The sequence below is a fragment of the Amphiprion ocellaris genome, chromosome 7, assembly GCF_022539595.1.
Source record: "Amphiprion ocellaris isolate individual 3 ecotype Okinawa chromosome 7, ASM2253959v1, whole genome shotgun sequence".
Lineage (NCBI taxonomy): Eukaryota > Metazoa > Chordata > Actinopteri > Pomacentridae > Amphiprion > Amphiprion ocellaris.
This window is the reverse complement of record NC_072772.1, coordinates 36,539,355-36,555,623: the sequence shown is the minus strand read 5'-3', so window position 1 is coordinate 36,555,623 and position 16,269 is coordinate 36,539,355. Positions and strand designations below refer to the sequence as shown.

Here is a 16,269-nt window from a genome sequence, read left to right as displayed (position 1 = left end):
GAGACATTTGAAGACGTCATTTTAAGTTTTGGGAAACACTGGTTTCCATTTGTCACCATTTTCTGACCATTTAAATTGAGAAAATAATCAACTAATTAATCAACAGTGTAAATAAAGTCAGTAATGTTGGTTTTGGGGCAAAATGAGACATTTCAGGATGGGATTTGGGGATTTTGGGAAACATTTTTCACTGTTTTCTGACCATTTTAATTGAGAAAATAACTGCACAGTTGTTTGAAAGTGTAGATGAACTCAGTAATGTTTTGAGGTTGAGAACATCTTGGGCTCTGAAAAAAGCCTGAATTCTCCCATTCTAGCTTCTAAAATGTGAATATTTTCTTCTTTATCTTTTTGAACAGTACACTGAATATCTTTGGGTTTGGGGGCAAAACGAGACATTTCAAGACGTCGTTTTAGGTTTAAGGAAACACTGGTTTCCAGTTTTCATCATTTTCTGATAATTTTACTCAAGAAAACACTCATCTAATCCACTGAATGTGTAAATAAACTCAGTAATGTTAGTTTTTGAGTGTTGGTCAAACAAAACTACACGTTTGAGAGCATCTTCTTGGGTTCTGAGGTATTTTTTACACAATTTTTGAGATATTTTGAAGACCAAATCGATTAATGGCAAATTAAAATAACTGTAGACAGTAAACTTCCCTAACAACAACAACAACAACAATAATAATCTGATTTTAAAATGTTGTGAGTCCAGAAGAGCTGGAGGATGTTTGATATTAATCTGCTGTTAAAAAGGTTCTGACTCAGTCTCAGTCAGTGAACTTAAACTCCTATTTTTACTAAATATATTCCATTTCTTCCACTCCAGACGGTGAAACGTCGCCTCGTATCGCACCGTGGTTCCACCAGCTGTGTCCAGGTAAACCGTTGTCGTCGTTGTTGTCGTAGTCGTTGCCGTGGATTAAATCCTGTTGCGTTACTGCAGCAGATCGCCCTCGGAGGGCGGCGGGCCTTTTAGTGTGACGGTTTTAAGCCCAGGTCTAATCCAGAGCAGGAGAGCAGCCAATTTAAACTGGATTCAACCCACCAGACGACACGTCAACACATCAACACCACCGCTGAGGCTCCATTTAGCAACTTTTTAGCTCCGTTTATTGGATTCAGCTACTTAAAGGAAAATTCTGATGATAATCTGATTTATTCCTGTTAATAAACCACACTCTGGAGTTAATTTTGATTAAATTCCAGCTGAAATGTGTTTTAATTTGCCCGTTTGATGCTGGTCTGAACCCTAAATTCACCATTTATAAGAACAAAACAAAACCCTCCATGTTTGTAGTTCTTGCATGCTTGTAGTTCTGGAGTTAAGTTTGTTTTGGTGCATTTAAAGCAGCAGTTTTACAGTTTCCTGCTGTTCCAGTCACACCTTTGATGGTAAAAATAGTTTTGAAATCTATTTACGCAGCGAGTATTTAGTAGAAGCTTGATTTTTAAAAAGCTGCGTTGCAAATCGAAGTGCAAAATCTGTCAGGAAATTCACAATTAGAGAGAGAGTTCACTTTGAATTTGTTGATAATATAGAATATCAATTGACTGGTTCTTTAAATTATCAGTCAAAATGCAGTCTGTGGTTGTGTTGATGCAGAAATCTGAACTTTACGTCTCTTTTAGGAACATATTCAGTGGGGTTTTTTTTAATCACAGACCTTTTTAAAATTTTAGCTACTTTTTCTAAAGCGACAGTCACATTTTTGACGGTAAATCCTGGTCTACTGCTCCGAAACCTGTTTTATTTAGTTGAAGCTTGACTGTGAAAAACTGTGTTGCAAATAATATCACATCTGGCAGAAAAATTGCAATTTTGTATGTTTTTCTATGTTGTTCAGTCCTAGTTGGAGCCACAGAGTCGGGAAGTATTCAGGTTGACTGTGTTTTCTTGGGATTGGTTGACAATTAGGAAAAATCTAAAATGTCACCATAATGGTCCAGTTTAAGCTCTTTTGGAGTCAGATGATGATGCCACCGCCATGCCCGCCTTTTTCTTGTAGTCCTCGGCTTTCTAAGTTGAAATTTTGAAAAAATTCAGTTCTCACAAATAATATATATAATATATTGTAAGTTGTATAATTTTTAGATTTTGGCTCGGTTTTACATTTATTGGTCCTTTACCAGAGATATTCACATCACAGCAGCAAGAAACACATGAAAGTACATGATGATGCCGCCACCATGCATGAACATATGCTGCCTATACATGACTAGTAAGAAACAAATCCAGAAATTAAATAAAAAAGTAATAATAAAGGCTGCTACACCCTTATAGCATCTACACAAGCACACCTGAGTTTTCAGTTAAATAAGTGATGATGATGCCACCGCCGTGCACAAACACATGCTACTTATACACGAGTCCACATAAGCACCTTTATCTTGAGGTTCTCAGCTTTTTAAGTGAAAATTTTGCAAAAGTTCGGTTCTCATAGAAGTTTGTTTTTTAGTAGATAATTGGGTAACATATTGTCATTTTAGTTGTACATGATGATGCCGCCACCGTGCATCAACATATGTCTGTATGAACACTCTTTTCTTGAGCTTTTTGTACTTCATAAGTAGAAGTTCACCTAAAAGTTTAATCCTCAGAAACAGCAGAGCTCATAGAAGTTTATTTTTCAGTACATATTAAGGTAATTTATTGTAATTTTAGTCATATAATTTCCACAGTTTGTATCATTTTTCCAGGTGAATATTTGCCTGTATGTTCTATAAATGAGAATATTTTCTGCTCTCTTTGTCCCTGTGTGACAGTAAATTGAATATCTTTGGTTTTTGCTCAAAACAACATGTTTCAGGATGTGATTTTGGGATTTGAAAAACACTCGTTTACATTTTTCACCATTTTCTGGCCATTTTAACCAAGAAAATACTCAACTAATCAATCAACAGTGAACTATCTTTGGGTTTGGGGCTAAATGAGACATTTCAAGACGTCGTTTTAGGGTTAGGGAAACACTGGTTGATGTTTTTTTTACCATTTTTCACCATTTTCTGATCAATTTTCATCAAGAAAATACTCCACTAATCAACTGAACGTGTAAATAAACTCAGGAATGTTGTTTTTGGAGTGTTGGTCAAACAGAATAGGATGTCTGGGAGCATCTTCTTTATGCTCGTCTAATAAGAATCCAATGTCCTCCAGCTCCTTTAACGTGATTATTTCTGATTTAGACTTTAAAGTGAACCAATGTGCCGTCCTGCTGCGCATGTTTGATTTCCGCTGCATCGGTCGTTGCGTCGCTGCAGATGTTGCGGCCTCGTGATCCGTTTTTAATCCGCCGTCGTAGCGTTCCTCTGTTCTGCCTCGGAGCTTTTTCATTGTGCCCTCATTACCATGCAGACCTATATTTTCAAAAATACAATTCCCTAATTATCCCCGCTGTCGTAGTTTTGCATCGGGAGCAGCGTGGTGGTGGGAGGAGGAGGAAAAGGAAAAGGCTTTCATGTGCAGCACTGTTATTGGGTCCATTTATTCTCCAGAAGCAAGAAGTGTGAAGCTGGTTCACAGCCCGGCTTTGTTCCTGATTAGTCAACTGGAAGCTCTGCGTTTGTGGAGCGTTTCTGCTGAAGAAACGCAGGAAAACACCTGAAAAACCACATGTCGGAGCTGAGGAACAGGTAGATGGTCTGGTCTGAAGGCTTCACTGAGCTTCTTTAAATAAGCTGCAGATATTTGCACATCCTGCATTTATTTCCTTTAACCCTCTATTTCAAGTAGTTTCTGGGCATTTTTTACATTCTGCACCTTCAATTGGTGTTTTTTCTCATAAAGAAAACCTAAATTTGGATGCTAAAAGGAAGTAAGGTGCAAAAGAACGTGCAAATCCTGCTGGTAGGAGCAACATTTTGCTGGTATTTACAATAAAAAACAGAATTAAAAGGCTAAAAGTAGAATAAAAATAGAAAAACCCAACAAAACTCATTCTAAGGATGTTAATTAGTCCTCCATCAGTTTCATTCAAAAATCTCTTCCTCCTGTGAACTACAACTAACATTTTACCTGTTTATCATTATTTCCTGTTGGAAATTTGTTGGAAATTTTCATTTTTCTTCCAGGAGAGGTGGTTAAAATCTCAGATTATTTACTTTTTATCCCACATAACCCATCTTTTGGTGGTGTTTTTGACTCATTATGGGGTTTTTGTATTGATTTCTCTTGTTTTTGTGGAGATTTTGGCATGTTTTTGTTCTAATTTTTCCATCTTTTCATGACGACGTCATGTTTTTCCTGTGATTTTGCCCCTTTGTATGGTGATTTTGCCTCTCTTGTATTGATTTCACACCTTTTTGTGATGATCTTTTAATTTAATAATATATAATTTGGTAAGTGGCTGATAAATACCAACAATTTGACTATTTTAGTGTTGAATTCTGCTCATTATTGTCAGTTTTCTGGGAGTTACTGTATCTGCTGGACCCTGAAGGTCTCCTGAGGATAAGTCTGAACTCTGTAAGTCTTTTTACGGTGAACCTGGACGACCTTGTTGATCCTCTGGAGTCGAAGCTTTCACTTCTGGAGGAAAAACCGCTGACAGAGCGGCGATGCTTTCACTTTCTGTTACTTTATCAGGTCAAAATCTGTTGTTTTCTGACTCAAAACCTGAAAAACTAAAGCATTTCCATCATCCTTTGTTTTTGTCGGCATTGCTAATCCTTATTTACATGCTTGTTTACTGTTAGCTCGGTTACATTCTTGTTTTTAGCCTGTTAGCATACTATAGTTAGCATTTCTAACCTTTTCAAGAAGAGTGGCTTACATTTTGACATATTTCATATTTTACCTTAGTTTATGCACCATTTCACATGAAAAACACAAAACATGCTAAACGTGCTAATGCTTTGTAGCAGTTTCTGGGTGTTTTTAGTCTAGTTTTTAGCCTGTTAGCATGATTTACTGTTTTTTCTGTGATTTCACTTGTTTTTTGAGGTGCTTTTACATTTTTTGTGTTAATTTTCCACATTTTTGTGTCTTTCTCTACTATTTTTCTATCTTTCAGCAGTGACTTTAAATATTTATGTGATAATTTTGCATAATTTTATGGTAATTCTACATTTGTTTGTGATGATTTTATGTTGTTTTTGTGATGATTTTGCGTCTTTTAATGGTGATTTTAATTTTTTTGTGATCATTTTACATCATTTTGTGGTAATTTTGCATCTTCTTGTGTCTTTTTCTGTAGTTTTTCTGTCTTTCACTGATGATTTTACATCATTTTGTGGTGATTGTGCATCTTTTTGTGGTAATTTTACATCTGTTTGTGATGATTTTATGTCTTTACATAGTGATTTTGCATCTTTGTGTGTCTTTTTCTATTGTTTTTCTGTCTTTCAGTAGTTACTTTACATCTGCTTGTGGTGATTTTGTCTTTTTGCGACGATTGTGCATCTTTTTGTGTCATTTTCTATTACATTTCCGACTTTTTGTGGTGATTTTAGGTCTTATTTTACGTCTATCAGATTCCAGTTCTGCATTTTCCCCCCTTTTTGCTTCATTTTTCTTTACTTCTTGTGTTGATTTTACATGTTTTATGGCGTTTTTGTGTATATTTGTGAATTTTTGCGAGAAAACTGTGACGGGAGCCAACAGAACCTCCCAGATCAGATATTTAAAGCTATTCTAGATTCCGCTGCTGCGTTTTTGTCCTTGTTGTTTTATTTAAATGACGGATCGGGCCTTTAAAGGATGATGTAACGACAGGAAACACCTTCCTGCCTCTGAACCTGCAGCCGACCTCCGACCTATCAGAGCGCTCCCTGAGGAGGAAAGAAGATTTCCTCCTCAGGGAGCAATAAAGTTTCAAATTACACGACACTCGATGTAAGCCAGTTAAATCCATCAGAGGGATCAGGAAGACGCTGCACGCAAAGCCACTCACACCAGTTTACATGTGAAGGAAGATAAACACCAGCGACGGCTTCCAGCTGCAACAACAAGACGACACGTTTATCCTCGACTCGTACAAACGCTCACAAAACAAACCAGCTGACCGGCTTTCACTAATTTACAACTAAAACGGTCAGTGGAGCAGAAAAAAATTATTCCAAATGACTCAAAATAAGTCCAAAATTATTTGAAAATTATCTAAAACTGACATAAGTTTGTGTAAAATAATCAAAATGACTAAAAAAAAAGTCTAAAATGGCTCAAAATTTGTCCAAAACTGACATAAAGTTGTCTAAAATGACACTGACGGGAAAATCAAACCTCCTGGACCAATAAAATAAATGCAGCATGGCTCAGAAACAGTGAACAGAGCAGCTAGTTGTTGGAGATACATTCAACATGGTGAAACATCTTTCTGTGGTCTGTTCTGTCATCATTTTAAACTAAATTTTAGCAATTTTGAATCATTTTTTGACTTTTTTTGGTGCTTTGGACACAATTTTAGTCACTTTTGGACAATTTTAAATAGGTCTGGACAAGTTTTAGGTTATTTTAGACACGTTTTGAGCCATTTAGGTCAATTTCAGACTGCCAGTAAAATGCAGCATGGATCAGAATCAGTGAACAGAGCAGCTAGTTGTTGGAGATACATTCAGCATGGTGAAACATCTGGAGAAAAGGTTTTGTAGAGTAGATGTAGTTTGTAAAACTGTAAATATTTTGTCCCAAAGGACTAAAAATGTGTCCAAAATCCATCAAGCTTGTTTAAAACAATCAATAAATTGTGCAAAATGACTCCAAAATTGTACAAAATCACTGAAAAGTGATTTAAATGGACTCCAAATTTGGCAAAAATTAATTAAAAATTGTCAAAAACTGACATAAACGTATCCCAAATGATTGAAACAGGGAAACCAAAGCTACTGGATCAATAGAATAAGTGCGGCATGGTTCAGAAACAGTGAGCAGAGGAGAAAGTTGGTTGGAGATACATTCAGCATGGTGGAACATCTTTCTATTGTCTGTTCTGTCATTTTAAACTAAATTTGACTAATTATGGAGAGTTTTCAGGTTATTTTGGACAATTCTTCAGTAAGTTTGGACAAGTTTTGAGTCATTTTCTGAAAAAAATTGAAACTTTGGACAAAATTTGAGTCAATTTTGGACAATTTTATATGACTGGACAAGTTTTATGTTGTTTTAGACACATTTTTAGTCATTTTGGACAATTTCAGACTGACAGTAAAGTGCAGCATGGCTCAGAAACAGTGAACAGAGCAGCTAGTAGTTGGAGATACATTCAGCATGGTGAAACATCTTTCTACTGATGATGAACAGAGGTTTAAAAACTAAAAAAAAATTCAAAATATGGAAATACTTGTCGCCAAAATGGCTCAAAATTTGTCCAGAGTAATGATGCTAATGCTAACTTTTTATGTTGACTTACATTCATTTCTGCTGCTAAGTCTGTGAGCAACAGTGCTAAAGGAGATACCCACCACTAATGTTCTAAAATCTCCTTTTTCTGCTCTTCTACACTGAATTCTTCATTAGATTCCAACATTAAAAGCATCCAGCAGCTCTCTGGATCGAGTCCTTCTAATATTTCTGACAAAGCAGAGAGAAAATGACATGAATTATACATTTAGTCTATAAATGTAGAGAAAAGACGATGAGCATGAAGCTAAACTAACATTTCTACTTCCTCCTGACCTCATGTAGCGTCTAAGCTAACCTCAGCTCAACCGTCAGCAGGAGAGGAATCCAGAAAACAACTAATTCTTCTCTTTATTCACTGATTTACTCATTTTTAAAAATGGAAACGGAGTGGAAACGGGTCAGATGGTTTGTGTTTTGGCAGGAAGTGGCTGTGAGTGGGAGTGTTTGTTAGCTTAGCAGCGCTACGAGTTCAGGATAAACGTGGAAACTTGTTGACTGAAGCAGCAGGAGGCTTGATTCTGAGCTGAGCTGCTTTTATTTTATCGATCTGGCAGGTTTTAGTTTCATTTTTAGACAACTTTCTGTCAGTTTGGATTTGAAAAGTGTCCAAAATTACTTCAAAATTGTGTAAAATAACTTGAAAACATGATCAAAATGACTAAAAAGTATCCAAAATTACTCAAAATCGCTCTTAAATTACTTGAAACCAGTCCAAAATTACTAAAAACTGCCCACAATGACTCAAAATATGTTTAAAAGTACCGTTTTAAGTTATTTTTAGCAAGTTTTAGTCCAACAACTTCTCCTCTGTTCACTTGATTTCATTTTTTGAAAACATTTTTCTTAGCATGCTATTAAGTCTTCATAGTGATTTTGCAAGTTTTGACTGGTAATTTCAGATCTTTATGGATATATTGCGTGTTTGTGTTCATTTTCTTTTAATTTGGAACGTTTTTGTGGTGATTTCCAGGCCTTTTTTGTGTTGATGTGGTGGTTTTTGTTTTGATTTCATGTCATTTCGGTCCATTTTTCCATCTTTTTGCGTTGTTGCGGTGATTTTTTTGTGTGTTTTTGGGGTGATTTTACATGTATTGGTGGTATTTTGGCATCTTTTTGGGTTGATTTTGCATGTGTTTGTGGTGACCTTTCTATAAATGTTCCTGTTTTTGTCAGAGAATGGTTTAAACATTCAGATAATCCACATGTTATCCAGTGTTGTTCATCTGTAAACCTGCTCCTAGAGATGCTAACAAGCCTGTAAATGATGCTCCTGTGTGTGTTAACCAACAATAACGTGTATTTAAACACGTGCAGCGCTGTTTATTTGCACTGCGAGGCGGTTTAGCGGTAAAAATCCAGCCTTTAAGCGAGTGCATCCATGTGCGTGGAGGTTTAACGGGACGCTCCATAGCAGCATCATTAGAGGAGCCCATTATGGCTGCTACAGACTAAATGCCTTGTTTCACAGCTTTCTATAGACAGAGCAACAGAGAGGCCCTTCATCGCCGCCCTCCTCCTCCTCCTCCTCCCTTCATCCTCCTCCGACACAGACCGGCCTTTATCTGCCATCATGTGCTCCTTCTTTCTCTTTTTTCTCGTCCTGACCCTGTTTTCCACAGCGAACATTCAGGATTTTAGGGGGGAGAAAAAAAAAGCAGCTAAATATTTGATCCGTCTGCATAGATTAATACCGATTTGATGTTATCTCTTAAGTCTTTCCAGCAGAGGGTTGTTTGTTTTGATTTTTTCCTCCTCATATTTTATTTTCTGGTCTAACAGTCTCCTCGTATCTGCATCCAGTCGTTTTATCAGCTGCAGAAATCTGTTGATTTGAACTTGTTGATCCGTCGTTTGTTCCACGAACCTCCGGAGGACGAACGTTGGGAGCTGAGAATCACCTGATTCAGCAGCGTTTAGCCGGAAGGTGAAGGAAAAAATCCTGGTTTTGCTCTGCAGGAAATCAGCAGAGCTCAAAGTGACACTTTCCAATCTGGAGTTTGTTTCACCAAGCAACTCAAATCCAACGATTTAGACCTAAAACTGTGAGAAATCTGGATAAAAATGGACAAAAATCAGTTCAAAGATGCAGATCTGAAGGTTTAATTTGGTTTAAAGCTGCTGCTAAAGATTATTTTCATTGGTGATTGATTAGTTTTGGATATTGTCTGGATGAATCCATTGGTAGTTTGGTTTAGAAAATGCAGAAAAATGTCTTGTTTTGTCCACAAACCAAAGATATTCAGTGGTTATGTTTCACCTTGCTGCTAAAATCCAAAGATTCAAACCTATAAATGTGAGGAATATGGATAAAATTAGACAAAAATCTGTCAAAATCTGGATTTCTATCAGAAGAGATACAGATTTGAAGGTTTAATTTGGTTTAATTCTGAAACTAGTGACTATTTTCACTGTTCAATGATTCGTTTGGATATTTTCTGGATGAATCCATTGTTGGTTTATAAAACGTCAGGAAATGCAGAAAGTCTAAAGATACTGATCTAAAACTGAGAAATTTGGACAAATTTGGATGAAAATCAGTTGAAATAAGAGAAAAGATGCAACCATTTAAGCTCACGTTGGTCAAACAAACAGTTCTGAAGGTTTAATTTGGTTTTCAGCAGCAATTATTGATTGTTTTCATGTCATCAAAAGTTGTTTTGTCTCTCCAACCAACTACAATCCAAAGATTCAACTCTACAACTGTGAAAATTGTGGATAAATTTGAACAAAATCTATTGAAAGATGCAGATCTGAAGGTTTAATTTGGTTTAAGGCTGCAATTAAAGATTATTTTCATTGTTGATTGATTAGTTTTGAATATTTTCTGGATGAATCTGTTGGTAGTTTGGTTTAGAAAATGTCACAAAATGCAGAAAATCTAAAGATGCAGATCTAAAACTGTGAGACATTTGGACAAAAACCTGTGGAAATATCAGAAAGTATTCAAATGTTGAAGTTAACGTTGATCAGACAAGCAGATCTGAAGGTTTAATTTGGTTTAAAGCTGCAACTACAGATAATTTTCATTGGCGATTGATTAGTTTTGGATGTTTTCTGGATGATTCCGTTGGTAGTTTGGTTTAGGATTTGGGTTAACTCTGTTTTTCTCTCATAAATTGACAAAGTTTTGCTTCTTTCTTCTTGTTTTTTGAGTTTTAAAAGCAGTTTCTTGAAGTTTTCTTGGAAGCTATCGCAAATTTGTTTTGCTTTTTTGCTTTTTTTTCTCTACATTTGCTCTAAAAATTTTCAGAGTCTGTTTGTTTGTGATCTTGGTGCAATTCTGCAACAATAAACTGTAAAAATGTGAAGATTTAACCTGCAAAAGTCCAAAAATCTGCTCTAAAAAGTGTAAAATCAAGTGAAACAGCTGAATGACTGGTTTGTGGTCATACATGCAGAAGTGAACACGCCTGTTGAGTGTTTCATGGAAGAGTCCGTGTGACGAGGAAACCGTTTCCTCGTTGTCCTCCATGTTTTCATCGACCAAACAACCATTTTACTGCCTCCTTTTCCCATTTCAACCCCTTTTTCTGCATTTTATCTCCTTTTTCCTGCTTCTTGTGCTGTTTTTATCCTTTTTTATGTCAGATTTCTTCATTCTTTTCTCCTTTTTTCTCATCTTTTCCTTCACTTTCTTTATTTCTCCTGGTTTTTTATCCTTTTTTCTTCCCTCCTGGCCTCATTTTGTCGCCTCTAACTTCTTCTTTTCTCTCTTTAATTCATCCTCCGGCTCTCGTTACTCCACTTTGAATCCATCATCGCTGCTAATTCCTCATTATTTTCCTTCATTTATCTCCTCGTCAGCGCAGCGCTCGTGTTCGATGAAGCGCTCGTTCTTGTTGAAAAGTCGATTTTTAAAAGCTGAAGGTCACAAATTGTGGTTTTGTTGTGGAAAAACGCAACTAAACAGTGAAATCTTTCATGTTCTTTACATTTTATTGGCCGTGCAAAGACCAGAAAGTCACAAAAAGACCAAGAAACACAGATTACAGAGGGATGATTCCTGTTTATAGGGGTTTAATTACAGTATCTGTCATGTATAAACAAGTTTTAAAGTGTTTCATCGGTTCAAATTCATTTTTTTAGGAATTCTGATTAATTGAAAAAGCCATTATGGAGCACTGGTGGAATTTAATGAAGCAAATTTACTCAAAATGCAATTTTGATGTTGTTCTACTCAAGTTCTGGCACTTGATTGAGTCTAATTCATCATATATCTGAGCAAATATTGCATTTTTTCCACATTTGACAGTTAAAACTCGTCACAGACTCAGATTTTACAGCATTATTACATTTATTATTCAGATAAATCCACGTTTGTTTAAATTTGTTCCATTTTGACCAATGCAAGCATCAAAATAAAGCCTTAAAAATTTACTTTTACTTTATTTTCTCCTTTAATCAATAACTTCCTGGTTGTCGAATGTCTGGTTTTGTCCAAAAACATTCAAAGAAACCAGAAAATATTCACATATAAGAAGCAGAAATCACAGAATTTAGACTTTTCTCTTGACAAATCACTCATCAGAACAGGTGGCGATTGATTTAATAGTTGAGAACTGATCGATTGATTATTTGTTGCAGATAAAGACTTCCTCCACAGTTTTTGAAGCTTTTTTAAACATTTCTAAGGATATAAACAGGTAATAAATGGTTTATTTTGGACGATAAAGTATCTGTAACCATTAAAAATCAACTTATTATCACTTTTATTATCAATATTTTCATTGTTTCAACTGATTTTGTTTTTTTCTAAGTTTAACACCAAGATTTTCCAGTTTTACATCAAGTTTCATTCACATATCAGTTACTAAACAGCCTCATTGATCACTAATAATCAATATTTTTATTGATTAAACCTTTAAAACATGAATCTACAACTGCTGGAAATAACTGGAAGAGCTGCTATAATGTAAAATACATCTTTAAAATATGAGTTAAACCTGTAAAAAGGACCTTAAAGCTGCTTTCTAACTGCGTTTTAATGGATTTTATTGAGTTAAAATGATTAATAATCAGATTAAACCTCATATTTGTCCTTTTTTATCTTTCTGTCTTCAAATTGTTCCTTTTGACACATTAAATACCCGAATATGTGAAGAAAAGCTTCATTATTGATCCCAAAAGTGGCCTTTTATGTCTTATATTGGCAACAATTCTTCTGTTTTTCCATTAAAATGTCATTTAAAGACCAGGAAATGTCAAGTTTTTAATCAATAACAGAACAAATCTGCACTTTATCAGGTCAAAATCATGTTTTCACGAGTTTATTAATCAAAATTATGTTATAAAATGAGCTTAAATCTGTTTTATAGCCTGATTTTAACACTTAAGAATCATTTATTTAGGATTTTTTAGTGTGTGATCAAGTTTAAATCTTATATTTGTGACTTTTTTCTCATTTTTTGAGTGTTTGATGAAAAGATTATAGGAAATATTTCATGTTTTCTGTGTTATTTTGGCTGTGCAAAGACAAATATTTCTCTTTTTGACCTTAAATTATTCTATAAATTCTTACACAACAGATTGAAATAAGTTTATGATCTCATAGGAGCCTTATAATAGTTAAAATAACCTTTAGTGTGATTTAAAACTAATTTCAATGCATTATAGACATTTATTTAATATTTTATAGTGTGTAAATGCTAAATAATTTGGTTTAATCTCATATTTTAAATTCTTTGTTTTTGTGACATCAGCTATGAAAACAGCTTCATTATTGATCCAAATAATTAAATATTTCATGTTTTATACTTTAAATTAACTGTACAAAGGCATCTGAAACTTCAGAAATGTGAATTCCAACATATAAGAATGAATTATTTGTGATTATTTAGTGTGTAAATGTTAAATAATCAGATTACAACTTGTATTTTTTATGTTTTCTTGAAGAATTCAACCACTTCTATGTTATATCGGCTCTAGAAGACTTTGTTTTTGTACTAAAACAGTTATTTAAATGCCAATGAATGTAGAGAATGGGATATTTTAGAGTCAGAATACTCAAATAAACATAGAATAAGGAAATAAAAAGCTATAATGAAGCACTGACATTTATGGCTTCATAACATAAGTTAGAGTCGTTAAAATGAACTTAAATCTGCTTTATAACCTGATTTTAACACATAAAAAGCTTTTTATTGTAATTTAGTGTGTAAATGTTAAATAATCAGGATAAAACTCTTTTTTTCATTTATTTCTTTGTTTTCTTGACGAATTCGACCATTTCTATGTTATGTCAGCTCTGCAAAAACATCTGAACCCTTTTTTCTACTAAAAAAGTCATTTAAAGGCCAATAAATCTACTTTATAGCCTATTTTAACACATAATAAACATTTATTTATGATTATTTAGTGTATAAATGTTTGTTAATCAGATTTAAACTCATTTTTTATGTTTTCTTTCATTATTTTTCTCATTTCCTTCCTCATTTTTCTTCTTCTTTTGTTTCGGCTCAAATCTGGCAAAGCTTTTTTTTCCTTTTTCTTCTTTTTTTAACTTAATTTTCTATTTATTTATTTTATTCATCAAAGCTCCGGCGGCGGGAGCGCGCCTGGAAATAGAACAGAAGTCTGGGGGGGGAGGCGCGCTCCCGAGGATGAAGGAGGGAGGAGGAGGAGGAAACCGTCCAGCCGCGCGCATGCTCGTAACAGCAGGTGCCCGAGCCTCAGTTTGAATAAAAAAAGCCCTAATTTGCATTGCTAATGAGCTCTCACCCCCCCCCCCCCCCCCCGCTCCATTTTGGGGGGCAAAAAAAAAACCTCCTAATATGGCGACATTTTTTTATCCGGAGCTGCTGCTTCTCTCAACAAACACGCCACAAAAAATACCAAAAAATTCTGAAAATTCCACCAATAAATCCTGACCCGAGAGTTTACTTTGATCTGCCAGAAAAATTAAAATAAAAAATAAAAAATAATAATTAAAGACGAGCCAGAACAGCTGACTTAAAGTCACTGCAGCAGCTGTAAAAAAAAACAAAAACAAAAACAATGTTTGAGTGTTTTCTGAACAATAGAGGAGATGGATGATCGATTAATCGGTGAGCAGACGATAGAGAGATAAATAAATAAACAAAAGAGCAGCAGAAACCACAACAACAACAACAGCAGCAGCAGCAGCAGCAGCAGCAGCAGAGAGGGGGAGAAAACAGTGAATTCCTCATTGAGCAAAACAAGTGAAGCGCCAAATTCCCAACAAGCGGCTCCTTGTCTCTATTGTGGGGGAGACAGAGGAGGGGAGACAGAGGAGGGGGGAGGGCAGAGCGTCCCCCAAAGCCTCCTCATCATCAATAAGTGATCGATACCACCGTGAAACGTCGATAAAACCGGGATAATCTGGCCGTTTTTGGCTGATTTTTACGCGCTGACCTGGTTTCTGCGCACATGTACGCCTGGCGCTGCCGCTGTCTGTCTGTCTGTCTGTCTGTCGCCATGTGCGTGCGTTTTTCTTTTTTTTTAATAGGAAAATGGCTCACCCCCCTTCCTCCTCCTCTCCTCCCCTCCTCCCCTCCATCCAGTCTGTCTCCATCATTTGCGCGCATTGTGGAAGAATCTCGATCATTTTTATTTTTTTTATTTAAATTCTTCTTTTTTGTTGCACTTCTTCCCTCCTCTCCGTGCGCGTTTTTGGAGCACGTGCACGGACATATGCACGAACACGCGCACATGTCAGACGCAGATTGAGCAGATTTAACGGCTGCATGCGCGGATGGATGGATGGCAAAATTCACCGCAACCACATTTTTAAATTTAAAAAAAAAAAAAAAAAAAAAAAAAACGCCCCAGAAATGCGCTAAAATCAACCCCGCAGCCGAAGCAGCGACATGTGAAGCAGACAGAACCCTCCAGACTGATTGATCCGCGATCGATCCGCGATATTTCCGTTTCTAACCCGCGTCTCCAGAAGCAGAAGCAGCTCCGGATCAACGGGGAGGATTTTTGCGCGCACCGCCGCCAAACAAACAACAGCTCCGCTCATTGTCCGCCGCCGCCGCTGCTCTCACCGGAGACCCTCCAGCCGAGACAATCACACACTCACTCACACACACACACACACACACACACACACACACACACACACACACACACACACACACACACACACTCTGTCCTCACCGGAACCTGCAGCAGGTCCCCGTCTCCGTTAACGGGGCTAATTACCCGCCGGCTAATCGCCATTAAACCTGTAGCCGCTTTACGCGTAAAGGTGAGAATAAAAAACCTCCAAACGGCAGCGGAGAAGACGGAGATAACAGAGACCGTCTAGAAGGATGGAGATGATGGAATAATAATGAAAAATGAAGCCAAACAAACCTCCTTTTCGTGCGCGTAAATCCGTTTCCAGGCGCGCCGCGCAGCTCCGGTAATGAGCTTGTTGTGCTGGACGGGAAAAGACGCTAAATCCTGCCAGCCATCCTCCTCCCGACAGCCAATAGACGGAATTGGCGCGAGGGGTCGAGCTGCTTGGCACACACACGCACGTACACGGACGCACGCACACGCACGGGACGCCCTCTATCTCGCCTCCCCCCCCACGGTTGCCCCTAGCAACCCGTCAGCTGCCCCGCCCCTCCGTGAGCCCCACTTTTTATTCCAAGTTTTTTTTTTTTTTTTTTTTAATATTTACTATTTTATTATGATTTTTATTTTTATTTACCATCATTTAAGATCCACTGGCACCTCAGAGTCACACTTTAGTTTTAGATTTTGGCTTCAAAATGAGACAAAATGGGTGCAAAACGATCATAAAGAGACAAAAAAACACACAAAATTTAGGAAAAAATAGGCACAAAACCGTAACCGGACAAAAAGCAATGAATAAGAGATGCAAAATGTGCAGAATTAAGTGCAAAACAACCACAAAGAGACAGGAAACAACCAGAAAGACACAAAAAAGAGGAAGAAACGGCATAAATCAATTTCAT

The 16,269-nt window shown here is 36.5% G+C and overlaps 1 protein-coding gene across 1 annotated transcript in view; it reads right to left on the bottom strand.

Moving 5' to 3' along the window:
* Positions 1-15,817, bottom strand: part of si:ch211-137a8.4 (neurofilament heavy polypeptide) — a 44,652-nt gene extending 28,835 nt beyond the window's left edge. Inside the window, exon 1 of the mRNA XM_023293970.3 lies at positions 15,659-15,817. The gene's annotated coding sequence lies outside the window, so the exon portion shown is untranslated. The remainder of the gene's footprint in view (positions 1-15,658) is intronic.
* Between the last annotated feature and the right edge of the window lie 452 nt (positions 15,818-16,269).